Source organism: Phaenicophaeus curvirostris, chromosome 8, assembly GCF_032191515.1.
Source record: "Phaenicophaeus curvirostris isolate KB17595 chromosome 8, BPBGC_Pcur_1.0, whole genome shotgun sequence".
Lineage (NCBI taxonomy): Eukaryota > Metazoa > Chordata > Aves > Cuculiformes > Cuculidae > Phaenicophaeus > Phaenicophaeus curvirostris.
In genome coordinates, this window is record NC_091399.1 from 25,688,392 (window position 1) to 25,701,881 (window position 13,490).

The following is a 13,490-nucleotide window of genomic DNA, read 5'->3' on the forward strand; positions in this document are numbered from 1 at the left end:
ATTTTGTCACACCCATACAAAGGTGAGTGCATCACTCAGTACATGATTCATATATTGGTTAGCTTCTTCCAGCAGAAAATTTGGAAAAAAATATCATCATATTAGCGCTAAAACTTATTTGGCAATGAAATTAAAACAGCAGTTAGCCTAAGGTGGTGCTTTTTTTTTTTCTTTCTTTTTTTTTTCTTTCCTGGTATTTTGCAAGCTTATGTATAATACATTTTATTGTAATTTCTTTCATGGAACAATGGCAAACCTCTGTACTTTGTGATATTCAGTCACTGCCAGCCCCACCTCTTGCTGCCGTAGAGCTCTGCTGCCTCAGCTGTTCAGCTATTGGTGGCAGTGCCAGCATCCCGTTGCCAGGCACATTCCAGCTCACCTTATGAATCAGACCCTTTCCCGTGTGCCTTTCACAGGTAACACAACTAAGTGTAAAAATATACAGTGTATACCTGCATCTCTAAGGAATCTGAAGCACCTTATACCTATTAATATAACTGTTGAGAGTCAAGTATATCAGAGAATGTATCTCCTGCTTTTTTAGGAACTGACAGATTTAATCAATTAAAACTCCAGTGCTCTATTCATAGCTCAGGTTTTTTACGGTACAAAGATTTGCATTCCAATTAGCACTTGCAAAGCAAGTTTTCATGTTAACCTGATCAGTAGTATTTCCCCCTCCCTGGTGTCTATCTCATTCCACTGAGACTGCAGCAACGTGTCAGGAAAAGCATCTCTGTTACCTTCTGATTGAACAAAAGTCTCTTAGGCTTCCTTTGAAATCTTGAGGGCTTGTCACTTGAGATGTTATTTTTTTAAGCATGAACAAATCTTGTCAGCCTAAGCTGAGAAATCAGCTGTATTTTATCAGCACTTCGGGATCAAACTTCACATTCAGTATTCAGCAGTGGGTGCTGTATGTGAGATGAAACTAGAGGTTACAGTCTGCTTTAGGAAGACCATCTCTGGTGGCAGGGGGATCACTTTCTTACAATTTGCAGAATACATTTACAAAAAAATAACTCAGATGCTTCCATTGTGTGATATATAATGTGCTTTATGTGTTGCAACACTTGCTTATTTATATAGCCGCATTATGTTGAATTAACTACAGCTTCTTTGACTTAAAGTGTCTTGAATCCACATATAACTTTTTAAAGAGAATTAATTGGCATCATAGGTCTTTTGTAATTAATCCTCCTAAAGGCTGAGGTAATGCTGCTTTGCAGCAGGTCTATCACTTACCCAATTACACACTGATTGCTGTGCTCCCTAGACTTCCATCTGGACATCTGTAGAGCTCTGGGACTCAAAGAGCTGCATGCGCAGTCCCATCTGGAAAAGTGTCACAAAAGCAAACATCTACAAGATACTGTGGGAGTAAATAAAACCGAGATGGTAATTTCTGCTCCTACTCACAGTGCCAAGTCAAAGGAACAGTGGTCCGTGATAGTGAGCAAAGACAGGACAGGACTAAGTTTTGGTCCCAACACCTGCTCATTTTCTTGGGAAACAGAGAGCACTTCAGCAAGCTATTCTACCAATGCAGATATACAATGTGATTACCAACACACCAGGCAGCTTCTCAGAAATTGCTGTAACTGAACAAGCACCCAAGAAAACATGACAGGCTCGCAGGGTACCAAAAAGGGTGAAAAAATATTGTTTCTCCATACATGCTGAGGTCTGGCTGGGAGGAGACTTTTAACATCGATCATAAATTATATGACCTGGCAGACAAGTGAGAGCTCTTCATGCACAATCATTTTAAGTCTGTTCTGAGGATCTTGTAAAAGCAAGGAATGGAATCCGAGTCCCAAGACTAAGATATATGTCAGTGCTATAGTGCAGAGAGAGCATCGGGGCTAAAATGCTGCATGGCATCCACAAACCAGAATGTATAGATGTGGGCATTGATGAGCTAGTTGCTATTGATGGATAAGAGTTCCTAATGTTTGAATAAGGATGACTTCTTAAGAAATTTTAATACCTTTTAAAGTATACTTCGTACTGTGGGTGCAAAGCGAAATCTCTGGGTGTGGATGTCAGAGGAGAGCTCATGGCAAAGCAAATGGTTCATTTTTGTGTGCTCATTTCAAGACAGGTTTCATCTTTCGAACTGTCCTTCTAATCAGGTCTTCTTCCATTTCTGAGGCAGTCATTCCTCATCCAGTGACAGCGCTGGATATTAGATGCCTAGCTAAATTTGCTTAGTGCCTATAGGGAACACCCAAACTACCCAGTACATCCCCTGCTTGTTGCTCCTGCCTTTTAAGATTAGCCTCCTTCAGTATTGTAGGCAACAAGGCAATCCCATCACCTGAAATTTGGGGAAGAAAAAGGGTTTTCACAGGGATGTTCTGTCACTTCAAATGAGCACCAGACAGCTTAGCAGGATCATCACCTTCTCCAGCATAAAATTCTTCAGTACTGCCTTTCCTCCTGGGGTTGCACCCTAGCAGGCATTCACAGCTTACCAAGTAAAGCAGCAGTGTGATACTGTCTAAAAGCATTTGTAGAGAAACGCCTCCATGGGGACAAAAAACCCAACAAGCCACACACTGCTTTTTACTTCATCCTCCAGATTTCCTTCTCCTGTAACCATAATGCTACTCCTCCAAAGCTACAAAGCCAAATCCATCCGACTGTGTGAGTGCCAGTACAAGGCATTATCCTGTTCATATTAAAGACTGCTGGAAGTGAGCAGCGTGTCTTCCAGGCTGCTCTCATGGCAGTTTCGAAATGGAGCTGGCAAAACACAGCTGAGTTATGGGAGAAGCATCGTGGCACTTCAACGCAGCAAGTCCCAGGCCTCCTGCCAGTTCTAAGAGGCATCTCGTGAAGCGCGGGGACGAAAATCACAGAGCCGACGCGCAAAAGTTTGCGCTGAGTTTCTTGCCAAAACTGCCAACTATGAAGTCAAACAAACAGAATCTGTAAACGAAACGGTTAACATGGGAATTTCTGTACGGCAGCTTTAGGAAGTGTTGTGGAAGCCCTCGCTTCCGTTTAACATACTCTAGCACTGACTTCTTTTCCTCACATTAAAATACAGACAAGCCTAATACGCCAATAAAACACCAAGACAGCTTAAAGTTTAGAAGACTTTATCTTCATCTAGAGTAGCTTAAATCAGCTTTTTTGTACTTTTATACATTACATCAGAGAGCAAGAAATATTAAACACTTCTTATTTCATCTAGTATCTCAGGCACACACATAAATAAATATTGTAAAGAAATGCTTAAAAAACATCTTTTTCTTATTATGTAGAAAGTGTGAGGACACTGAGAAAAGAATAAATTACAAGCATGCATAACAATCACACGTCAGTTTGAAAACTATGCACTAGGAAGGCATGAAGGGGAGATTTAAGGCATTATATGTGGAAGCAATAACTCTAAAATTTCTATTATTCTAGGTTTAAGTCCCACCATTATCATTATTTTTAATGGTGTTTTTATATGCCGTTGAGTAATATTTTGTCCACATCCTGGCTGTTATCGAAGGAACTGCTTGTGCAGCAGTTGTGCTGGCAATAACCTCTAATGCAGTTATGGTCACTTAATTAAACAATTTGGAAGTTTACTTTAGGTGACATTTAAAATTGAAATTTCAAGTACATTATTCTACCATGTTCTCTCTTGGCATTGTTCAGTAAAACGCTGTATTCAAGGAAATCCATGAAATTACAATTCAAAGACTATGATAAGAATGGATTAGTTTTGTACCATTTTTAGCTCTCATTACAATTTTTGTTGCAAGACTAAGTCTACAGATTGAGTACAAAGTATATCAGGCTTTAAATTCAGTGATAAGTCATTGTTAGGGCAGAGAATTTTGTGATAACACAGGCAGAAGACTAATCCACTCTGATGACAGCCTTGTAAGTCTATGAGGAACAGAACACAGAGCAAGATTTATCCGTTGCATTGACAGGCATGGTAAGGGGAATGGGAAATGGAACAAAATGAGTCCATTTGCATGACAACCTAAGACTATAATCATATGCTTCCACTCAAATCCTGCAGTAATGGACCATAAAGAAAAAAGCATAAACAAGGCACATCATTTAAAACTATATTGTACTCATCAGCCTTTCCAGTGTCTGTAGAAAACATAATCAGGGAAGAAAAATTAATTTCAGTCTGCTAAATTACACTGTTAATGCAGAGAGGATACAACAGAATTGTTCAAATAAAGTTATTCATGTGGCTTTCATAAGTTTGAATAAATTCATTCTGCTCTGTATTCACAAAGATGAGACTATCAGGCTAGATCCTCAGCTTACATAAAGCAGCAAAGTTCCCTTGACTTCAGTGAGCTCAAAATCTTCTCAAAATCTCCAAGGAAACCCTCTTCTTGATAGGGAGGCTTTGAAAACACTGAAATAAAAGATAATTTGAGATACCTAGGGGAGAATTTTAAAGAATAGAGATTGGCACACAATGTGAAATATAGAATAGCAAATGTCCATGTGCAACTTCCACATCCCTGTAGTGCCCTGAAATACACTGGAACTTCTCTTCCACATGTGTCTGCATGCCCAGATGTTTCTAGGATCATTACTGTAATGCTGTAGGGAAGGGATTTGTAAGCTCAAGTCCAGGATATCATCATTTGAATTAAAGGGTTATAAAATATATAGCATATCATGCATATACTATAAATCTATAACTATTTTCTTCCTAAGTAAGTGAACAAAACCAAACTAAGGCATAGGCACCGAGTAAATATGATCATCACTGGAAAGCTCTCGAATGCTTTGTCTAAAGGTCAAAATTAGAATTACGTTAATTTAGTCATGAACCTTTGTGCTTTCTCATCTAAACAATGGAATCTCATATTAATTTCCTTTTACTTTAAATGCAGGCATTTCTGTGAAGGAAGTTGCATATGAATATCTGCACGTCTCCTTTCCTGCAACCTTATGAAAAAAGCTGTATCATATGGTATAATCAGTACCGACTATGCCACATAGATAAAGCAGCAATGTGTTTTGAAAATACTTGAAAAAGTTAATCTGAAAAATCTGAATTAGTAAGAGAAGCCTTCAATGCACCAGTTCAAGCCACACATGAATAGACCACTGTATTTCAGTTCTTTTAAAGAACAAGTTCCCCAGCCATGCAGAAGCAAAATTTCCACTAACTTTAGCTTGCAGGCAGGAATTTATTCAGGAACTGCCTGCCATACCTGCATGTTCACATAGTTAACTATGTATGATAGAGGAAAATCCATATTTCTTTCTGTTTTTGAGCATTGCAGATATTCTATTCTGGTTTCGTCATTATAATAATGTGCAGAACAGACCTTAAAACAATTTAGGCTAATCATCCAAAAGGCCAAATGGTCCTCTGTGAGTGTGTGTGTGTCAGAACTTTGACATTGTGTTCACGCAGGCTGTGATGGGAAGCATAGATTTGAATTTATTCAAGCAACTGAAGAGGCTTCTTGTCCTTATATGCACACTTAACACAGTATCAATGCTACTTAAAAATAATAAGGAATAAGGGACAGGAAGAATGAAATTAAAATTCTCACCAGCTACCTCCATTCAACCTCTTCTTGGCATATGGAAGTCAAATCAATTTAATCTCTGCTATTGCAATATTTCTCATGTACTGTGCCACAGTATTGCAGATTCCCAGTCTTATTCACAGGTTTTGCTTCTCTCTTTTCCCTTTCTAGCATCTGTGTGGATTTCAAAGGTAACCTTGGTCTAGGTTAGGGCTGCTGTGCAACACATAAAAGAAGTGGTAACAGACTGGACCAGTTCATAACTGCTATTATAAAATAGTTCAGTCTTTTATAGTCTTGATTTATGACACATCAGACATTGTTTCAGAAATACATGGGGTCACATTTAAAAAGAAGCTGTGCAGTTTCCACGGCATGGGTGAGGGACCCTGTTTCTTCTTAAAATGGATAAGATCAGCAGGGTCCCTCAAAGTCCAGTTGCCTGCCCAGGGCTTCATCTGGGTGCGTAGCTGCAGAGAGAGCAGAGATGTTGTGGCTGGTAGCCTGTTAGCAGGAGCTGCAAATGGCTCAGCTGACCAGTACCAGGTAGCACCTGTACAACCAAACCTGCTGGGAGCCCATTAATCCCCTACCAGATGGGACTGAACCAGAATGCCAGGATGCATGGAACAGCCAATCCATAAGCCAAAACAGTTGGAAATATGGGATTGGTCAGGAGCCAGTGCAGATGGCAGCACAGGGCTGTTCGGGAGAGCAAGCTTTGCTTGGCATTGGATGGGTGCGGATACAGATGGTGGATGGGATGTGTCACAAATGCAGTTCTTTCCTTACTTGTCTTTTGTCAGATTGCCTCTGCATAAGAAGGGGGTGGCTGTCCCAAAACATACTTGTAGCCTCTAGGACTCTGACCCCAATCTAGATTTATCCCCTTTACTCCTGAATTGTGAGATTTGCCTAGAAACATGCATGTTGAACTTTGTTTGGAGGAATTATTTGTATATGAGAGGAAAATGTGAATTTCCTACATGCATTTGCACTAGTAAATCTTTAGCACTCAACTGTTTGCAGAAAGTGAACAAGGGCTAGTCACGATTACTGTCAAAATGGAATTTGCTTTTAACTTCAAATGAATATTCATGAATAATTTCCTCTGCTATTTGCTCACCACTCATATTTAATGATATGGGAAATGGGATGAATATCAAGGTGCTGAAATTTGCTGACAATACACAATTATTTAAGTTAATATAAACCAAGGAGCAAAGTAAGGAATTTCAGGAGGAGCTAATAAAACCTGAGTGACTGAATAACAAGACACCAGATGAAGTTCAGTGCAGACAAGTACAAGTTAATGAACATTGGAAGAAATCATTTGAACTATTTGTATGTATTGATGGAGCATGAATTAGCTCTCAACTCTCTGGGTTAGGATGGACATACTGTCCAGCAGCAGTGAGGAAGGAGAAAAGCCTTCAAGCCATTCCTGGGGAAGGGCAAATCTGGATCAGAGGGATCTCTTCAGCCCTACTTCAGCCATAAGCAGGGCTAATGTAAGACATAAACACTGACCTCTAGATTTCTCTACAGGAGTCCAAGCTGGAGAATAAATCAGTAGGTTTATTTATTTATTTATTTATAATTAATGTTATGCTATTAGGGATGGAATTATACCAATTTCAGTTAAAAGGCAACTCTGAAAGGATACAGTCAATATATATAACTCCAGAGGAAAGAACAGATACATGTGAAAAGTTGTCTGAAGGTTGTTAAGTTATACAGTTTTCCTTTAGAGTCAAAAGAGTATCAGCATCATGTAAAACCATACATAACTCTGCAACGGACATATTTTGAGTTTCTTCAAGGCAGACATGCCACAGTCCAGCAGCTAGCATGAGAGAACAAACAGAAAGATTCAGCAATGTATACTTAGGTTTAAATTAAGATGCTAAGCATTTCATTGAAGCGACTGAGATAAATTGTTGGCGTGGTGGTCTCTAGCAGAGGATTAAATTAGCATACTACAGGCTTTAATGTTGAACTGCTTCAACAGGCCTTGCCAGAGCTCAGTAATCAGTGCCCTAACACCACAGAAACATGAGCTTCTAGTTTGAAGTAGTGAGAGAATATGGCTCTAAGTCACAGTCCCAGGTGGCAACAAAGCCTGAACTTTTCTGTAGCTGCTACAAACTCTCTGTCATGTAGTACTGGGGTCCCAACAAAGCTCTTTCTGGAGTCAGTCCACATAAACAGCATGGTTTGCCAAGTGACTGGGATGCTAGAAGAGCAGTCTGATAATAACAGGGATGCCCGAGGACTCGCTCTTCCTATTCCTTCAGCTCTTATTTCTCTCAAGGACTTTTTGAAGCTGTCATTGAGTGGAGGGGCTTCACGTGTTCTATGGGCTACTGCAAACTTTTCTCCAAACTTCACAGCTTTCTGGTGAACTACCTTATCCCTGAAACCTTGAATGAACGACATGTTATCACAGAGAAAGAGTATTACAGAATAATGTGTTTCTAGGCCCATGCATCACAAAGAACCTTCTGCTTAGGATAAAGCAAAAAAAGTCAACGGTGATACCATTGTTGTTTTTAATGTGAGTGGTTTGTATTGACTTATAGCACTCTTGGCAGTTCACAGAATGAACTTTCCACTCTAAGTCCTAAATAATTGTTCAATATTTTTCTCTTCTAAGTATTAGGTTGTTCCCTGCCACACTCCTTAAGCATTTTCCTTCTGCAAGGGTTGTCAGATAGGAAATAGGCAAATTCCTGAGGAGTCACTGGGAGAAAGGAGGAGGGGATGCAGCTGCAAGGGGGTGGGGAGGCAGGAATGGGGGCAGGGAGAAGAGGTCTCTAGACATCCAGCTGGTCATACCTCCTCCTCTGCTTCCTTTGGGCCTGCTTCTCTGCCAAATATAACCCCATGGCAGCCGGAGGCTCCTGGGAAGTGTTAAACCAAATCCCGAGATCCTCGCTTAGTATCTAATAATTTCTCAAAAGACATGGAAGTTCATTCAAAAAGGACCCAAACCTATGCCATAATTTAACAATTTTCCAGCCTATTACCTAAGAAGAAAAAAAATCCTGGATGCCTTTTGGGGATATTGTCCTGCAGGAATATTGACTGGAGTGTTGTGAGGGTGAACACCTGGACAGGTTAGGACAGTGACTGCCACTACTTCAAACCAAAGATTGTATGATAGATGAGGAAGAAGTGTAATAACATTTCTCTCATGTGAGTAAAACAAAGAGGTAATTATGGTCTTCTAGGAGCTAGTCTGGTTATCTGATGGTTAACATATTATCAGTGTTATACTGTAAGAGTCCATCACATTTAATGCTCTGGTATAAAATACCTGTGGATTAAAAGCAACTGATAATCTTGCATTTTATTGGTGTAATTATTCGTAGGGTTCACACTATTCCTCCTGCAGAGATGTGACTATCATTAGCGCTGCCATAGCATGACCAGTCCCAGGGGAACATAAACGGACACGGAAACTGAATTACTTTATCCCTTTTAGCTGTGAGGATCTTTATACTCAGTCTGTACATCTCTTCTGTATTATAGTAGATGTGGAAACAGAACCCAATTTCAGGGCAGTTAATCTGACTTTCAGAAATATTGCATTCACTTTCAATTCCTTCATTTCATGACTTCATCCTCGGTCAAGCAAAGAGCAAAAAGAAACTGGCTCCGAACACTGAAATGGACAATTTCCTTTAGATGGACATAGCAACACAGATTTAGTAGGACGTGTGCATGCATATATTTATGTGTGTTTGTGTGTTTATTGCTTCAGAATTGCCTAGAGTTACATCATCCCAAGAGATATATTCAGTCCTGTGTGTTCAGATGGAATATGATGTTTGCACATAAAACGATACGGATTTGTGAGGCACTCAGACAGGAAGGTGAAGCAGTTACAAAACAGATGCTAACACTACTTTTGGGCTCAAGTCCTCTGAAGTAGGTTGCTCTGAGATAGACTAGTCTGTGTTCAAAAAGCATTTTTCCTGGATTTTTTATTTGAAAATAATTTTAACCAGCCAGGGAAATTCATTATTTTGATCTGACGTGTAAGATTTTCAATTGTATCCAAATTTTATTGACTAAGGAAAAAAAACCCCTATAAGTGCTCTAGTGACTAGAATAAATGAAACATTTCTGAAGCAGTACAAAGATGAAATGAATTCTTGAAGAGATAAGATTTGGTTTGAAATCAATAAATTAATTTGATATTTAAAAAAAAAAAAAACAAACCTAAACTCAGGTATCAGAGAAAAAGCTTTAGTCAAAGCATTTGTGCATCCTCTGTCTGATTTACTTTCCATTTTCCTTTTGGCAACAAACTTGGTGATTCAAGTGAATGGTCTTTTTTCAAAAAAAGCCAAGGCTGAAAGGAATGATCATGGTCAATTTTATTATTGTTATTAAATATTTATCAGCCCAGTAACAGACACACATAGGTACTTATGTGATGGAGATTTTTTTCTGCACATAAAGAGTAGATTACATTGGAGCACTGTTGATGGGTTAGATACCAGAGTCTGAGCGTGCTGAATGTGTGAAACTCAACAGCAAGGGGGTTGAAGATGTATGAACCCCACCTGGAGCATTCAGGAGCTCTCAGTCTGATACAAACACTCACCATCCCCTCTCAGGATGATGCTTAATGATCTAAAAGTGAGGTCTGCAGCCGATGGCAGGGACATTTGTAAGATGCCCATCAGACAATGGCTCTTGCTAAGTATCCAATGGCATACTGAATTTGTAACTTGAGGAAGCAATATATATCCTGATAGACCACACTTGTTTTTCCCCACTGTAATGTAAAACTGCAGATGTGATGAGACTCTTTGGTATATATCCAACTAGCAATCCAAAGCTGATCACACCAAAGGAATAAATATCTTTTACAGCAGATCGTGCTTATGTTTATTTAAAGGAAACTTGCCTGATACTAGCTCTGCTCAGGTTTTGCTCCTCTGTTGGTACTATAGTCAGTTTCTGAAATGAAGCATTCGCTCTGTATTTATATCTCTGTATATTATCTGAGTTTGTCTTTTGAAAGCTACCTAAGACTAAGCTCTGGGAAGTGTTAACTTCCTTCCCTTATTATCTGCGGGTGTTAGTTTCATAGCATTGTCTGCACAATCAGCATCCCAATTACCTGTAAAACCACTGTGAATAAATACATTATTTTACAATGAAAAGCTTGGAATATACCCAGTAATTTCTGAGAGAAGGACGATGTCTTCCTATCAGTTCATCAGCAAAAAAATCAACTTGAGAATTCTACAGTCAAATAAAATATTGTAATCACAGTGAACTGTAATAAAAAATGTGTGTTTCGAAGTCAAGCATGTTAACCTGTGTATATTCATTTACTTATGCCCTCCTAACTCAGTCTTGCAGAGATAAATGAGCCCATTTATAAAATAAACACATTTAAGTATAGAATTGGGACTTTGCCTCCCATGTGTAAGAATAGAAAGGTTGTCTTTTGGAGTGTTTCCACAAACCATTTATTTTTAATGCTTCTTTATTTTCAGAGGTGGATTCTGCAGTACTGAGATTCCATATTCTTGTACCCTTTTTATTCGAATTAGACTTATTCTCCAGTCTTCCTGGAATATGCGTGTTTGTACAAGTCCTTCCTCCCTGCTTATAGACAGGCACTCATCAATAGTTCAGTTTTATGACACCTCAATATTTTTTTCTCAGCATATTTTGAAAATTTTGACAGCACAAATTTGAAAGTGTCTGCTTTCTCATGTGTTCACCTGCTCAGCAACACTTGTTTAACTCCTTATCCCTATATGCCAATAGATGCTATCAGTAAATCCTCCTGGTTTAATCTCCAAAATGTCTTAGAAATCTCCCTTTTCCTCTCCATTCTCCCCATAAAATCTTTGTCAAGTCCATCCTTCTCCACATCCACGCCTACTGCGACCTTGCTGTCTTCAGCCTCTAACTGACACTCACATTAGCCAGTTTTTAAAGTAGTCTAATGCAAAAGTAATCCACTGCTCCCAGTATTGAGATCTCATTAAGATATTCCTAAATCCTTCTTCTTCACTGTCTCCCTATTGCCTTCTAAATCTGATCGAAGCTCCTTTTATCACCCAGAGTTCCTCTTGACCTAACCTTCCTTCTTCTGTCCTTGCTCTGTTCTTTCATATCTTTCTTCTTTGTATGCTCCCTCCTCACCAGCTGCCGGTCACAACGTAAACCATTTGTCTATTAGACCTGTACACTGCCTTTAATGTTGTCCACTACATCTGGGAGTGGAGTATTTCAGCAAAAGTATTCCAAATGGAAAGTAACCTGGAGTGATTTGCACAGTCCCCTTGATAAGCTTGACTGCTACAAAGAAAGTTATCATAAGCTTTTCCAGCAAAAAGCAAAGGAGGCATTTGTCTTCTTATAATGGGATTACTGTTTTCTTCTGAGTCATCCACAATTTCTCCTGTGTCCTTAGGCCTTGAATGAGAAAGGATTTAAAGTTTTTATTATAAATTTACTGCCAGTATGATTCATCAAATTACTCTCCAACCGGTCTATCTGAACACCCTTTGCAGAAAGCTGATGTCAAGATGAAATTGAAACATGAGGTCCAAAACAAAAAAAAAGCCCCAATACTAACCCTATAGCTTGAGAACCAAGAGTAGGAGGGGAGAGACAAAGAGATGGGTACAGAACACATTCTAACCTGTCACATTGAGACAAGGCTCAGCCCAGTCACTTCACTCTGTACGAGTGGGTGCATGTTCAAATAAAGATGTTTTCCTAACCTCGGTCAGAAAATGTCAGTGTGTGGCAGCCCACAACGTCTTGCCTGCTAAGCAACTTTCAGTTAATAACAACATCACTGTGCTTGAGCACCCACCCTGTTCGCCAGACCCGGGTCCTTGTGATTTCTAACCCTTCCAAAAGATCAAGCTGGTTCTCAAAGGAACCCATTCTTTTGTCAGTAGAAGTGATAGCAAAAAGGATGGAGATCCTCGACACTCAGAAAATGATCCGCAGAATTGCTTTGAACCTTGGCAGCATCACGTGCAGCTGTGTGTCAACTAAGAAGGAAACTATTTTGAAGGTGATCCTAATTAATTTTCTTAATTTGGTAAATATAAATAGTTAGACACAGTCTTGTTCTTTTCACATCAGACCTTGTGCACCTCTGACTTTTCAAAAATATATTTGCAGCTCTTCAGACCCAAATTTTAGGCTGTATCTCCTTTCTCTCTCTCCACTTGCTTACTGTTAAACATCTCATTGCTTATTTTGGGGAGTAAAAAGACAGAAAGCAATGAAATATAATTTCTACATTATAGACTTTACAAATCTACCTCTTATTAGTTTGCTGAAATTCACCAGCCAGCTCTGGAAGTTAGTTCAGACAAGCCAAGTTTATAATACAGCACATGCCAGCAAGAAGGACAGGACACGAAGACCAAAGATCCCCTCTGTTCCTCTGACTTTCTGTTCCTCTGTGTCTCTATGCATTAGATTACAGGAAAACTTAACAAAACAAACTAACTCCTGGTCCCTTCCTCTCTTCCCCTTTAAGTCCTCCCCCCTTCAACAAAATCAAACAGGAGAAAACCGGCATTCCTACACCTGGAGCTTTTGTTCTTTACTCTGCAGTTCATCAAAAATTAACATCCGGTCTACTGGAGCTTCCTCTCTCTTTGCCAGGGTGCTACAAAAGTACTTTGTGCCAACCAGACACCTACGTGCTATCTTTACATGCCTTGCACCTCTCTGGCCTAAGCAGGATTTAACCCATTGAACTCCAACTAGCAGGAATCACAAAGCTGGGAAAAGATGATGAGAAGATAGTTCTTGACTAGTTTAGAAAAAATGTTGCCACACCCACAGCTAATTCCTAAAAGCAGGTCAATGCCTTCCCATCAGTTCTCTACCAAAGTCCCAATTTCAAAACTTTCTAGTCAGATATGACATATTTTGTCACAATGACATTCCTCAGCCTCATGTCCA